The following is a 3178-nucleotide window of genomic DNA, read 5'->3' as shown; positions in this document are numbered from 1 at the left end:
CCTAAAGCTAATGTTGGTTATTCGATTTTCTTTAGGATCACAACGCTGTTATTCCTAACAAACCTGTACTTTACAGAACCAACCAGATTCTTTAAAATATATGATGGTCATTTTTCCTCTCTAAAACAGTGCTAATCTTTATAGTAACACCATGGAAACTATATTAGCAGTTTCTTGTCATCACCCTCATGTACTCGGTACATCCGTATGAAGCATCATTATTTAAGCTAATTGCTTAAGCTAATATGATGTGACGCTAAATTCTCTTTAATTAGGATAATCTTATAAAATTTAGTAAATGTGTGAGGAAAAGTTGGCAATCAATAATCAATAAAAGTTTAATTAGGATAATTTCATAAAATTTAGTAAATGTGTGATGAAAAGTTGGCAATCAATAATCAATAAAAGTTGGCAATCAATAATCAATAATAACCGTCCTCCCATATGATTCTTTAGAAAACTTGAGCTAGAAACTGCTAATCTAGTTTGCTTGGCCTAACCAATATCTATGTATCTGCAAGTGCTTTCACCCTATAGTTTTGCTGCTCTGAATCAACCGTCTTTAACCCTAATGACAAAAAACTAAAAGTGATCCATCTTTACTGTTTGATAAAGCTATAGTAAAAATTTTAGACCGATAACTCACGTGACTTGTTGCAAAAAGCTTGGTCAAAATTGAGCGATTTTTTGTTGAATAACTTTGCACATGTGGCTTATATTTAGACCACATTTTACATGTAGTTGTAAGTTGTAAAGATCTATCAGTGTACCAAATTTGAAAAAATCCATGAAAGTTAAGTGTGTTTTTCTATCTAATTAAGTTTCCGTACTGGAAATTGTATATCTCGCGTGTTTCTTAATAGATTGGCTTGAAAGTTGGTATGTGGTGTAAGGTTCCACTGAAAATATGTGATAGTTTGGATAACCACAGTCTGGGCTACTGAAAGTGGAAAATTGCTAAACTATCACTCCCAAAAACGTTATCTTTTCTAAGCACAATTACATGTAACAAAATTTTCCTGCATAAAAATAAGATTATATTTCACGAATATTAGGCATTATGCACAGCTGTTTTGATAGATTAAGAAAACAGCACGTTCTTACACTCCGGGTTTGAGTGAAGACATGCTCAAGAGAATTTCCGTGCTGTATGGCACAGCTCGCCATAATGATCACTGGTAGAGTAAATATCACGGCTGGTAATCCAGTAAAATCCCGCATTTCTTAGTTGAATTGATAATTGTACGCAAAGTTTGAATACAAAGATAAAACTCCATTATTAAATTTCATCTACCTTAAGGTATTAGACATAACAAAACAGAGTTTCGAAGTGTAAAAGACTAATCACAGGAGCGACTGAGAGTGTTCGTCTTGTTTTATTCTTCGACATCAAGACGTCGTGCAGCCAAAACAACCTGCAGGACGAACTGTGTATTATTAAATTACTTTTGAGTGTTAACGACTGAGTAGGACGTGACTCTTGAGTGTTAACGACTGAGTAGGACGTGACTCTTGAGTGTAAGTTTTGAGTGTTAACGATTGAGTAGGACGTGATTCTTGAGTGTTAACGACTGAATAGGACGTGACTTTTGAATGTTAACGACTGAGTAGGACGTGATTCTTGAGTGTTAACGATTGAGTAGGACGGAGTAGGACGTGACTTTTGAGTGTTAACGATTGAGTAGGACGTGACTTTTGAGTGTTAACGACTGAGTAGGACGTGACTCTTGAGTGTTAACGACTGAGTAGGACGTGACTTTTGAGTGTTAATGATTGAGTAGGACGTGATTCTTGAGTGATAACGATTGAGTAGGACGTGACTTTTGAGTGTTAACGACTGAGTAGGACGTGACTCTTGAATGTTAACAACTGAGTAGGACGTGACTCTTGAGTGTTAACGACTGAGTAGGACGTGACTTTTGAGTGTTAACGATTGAGTAGGACGTGATTCTTGAGTGTTAACGACTGAATAGGACGTGACTTTTGAATGTTAACGACTGAGTAGGACGTGATTCTTGAGTGTTAACGACTGAGTAGGACGTGACTTTTGAGTGTTAACGACTGAGTAGGACGTGACTTTTGAATGTTAACGACTGAGTAGGACGTGATTCTTGAGTGTTAACGATTGAGTAGGACGTGACTTTTGAGTGTTAACGACTGAGTAGGACGTGACAGTCGTTAACACTCAAGAATCACGTCCTACTCAATCGTTAACACTCAAAAGTCACGTCCTACTCAGTCGTTAACACTCAAGAATCACGTTCTACTCAATCGTTTACACTTAAAAGTCACGTCCTACTCAGTCATTAACACTCAAAAGTCACGTCATACTCAGTCGTTAACACTCAAAAGTCACGTCCTATTCAGTCGCTAACACTCAAGAGTCGCGTCCTACTCAGTCGTTATTGTTCAACTCCTAATGTTTATTCTAAATTTGAAAACATAAATTCAAAGTCTAGTATTCTTGGCCAGTTGCTAACTTTGGAGGCCTTGAATCACAACCTTCTGTTTCAACAGAAAAATTGAAACTTTAAGGAAAACAAAACTTTTATAAGATTCAGACCCCAATCGTATTTACGTTTTGGTAAATTTGGTTTCAACAACCCGTTTAACGAAACAAGCGCCGGTACTTTATCTTTACAGGTTTGTTTGTGAAGTTTAGAGGAGTTACTTATCAGTTGTTACTTGCAACAGTATTACATATTTTGATGTTAAACTGTTATGATAAAGTGCTAAATACTTTCGGCTTCTTTGATTTTGTTAATATCGTAACCCCCCCCCCCAAAAAAAAAAAAACAAGAAAGAAAACAGTCTTCTAAAGTGAATTAACAACACACCACAATTTTCAAATATATGAAGTACACATAGTTAATATCATACAACTCATTGTTTGTTATCATAAAAATAAAAATGATTTTGATAGAACATATATGAGTAATTAAGCAATAGCCATAACGTATTAAATAGAAACGATGTATAAAAAATTAGGTGAACATATTTATTATTACTTAATCGTAAAGTAATAAGAATGTCTCTTCATAAAATTAGCTATTATAAGATCTTATGAAAAGTAAATAAAAATTTAATCGTAGCCAATCCCACTATATCTTCCATATTTAATAATACACAGTTCGTCCTGCAGGTTGTTTTGGCTGCACGACGTCTTGATGTCGAAGAA

This window comes from Limulus polyphemus, unplaced genomic scaffold (genome assembly GCF_000517525.1).
Source record: "Limulus polyphemus unplaced genomic scaffold, Limulus_polyphemus-2.1.2 Scaffold927, whole genome shotgun sequence".
Taxonomy (NCBI): domain Eukaryota; kingdom Metazoa; phylum Arthropoda; class Merostomata; order Xiphosura; family Limulidae; genus Limulus; species Limulus polyphemus.
Note: the sequence above shows the minus strand (reverse complement) of the source record.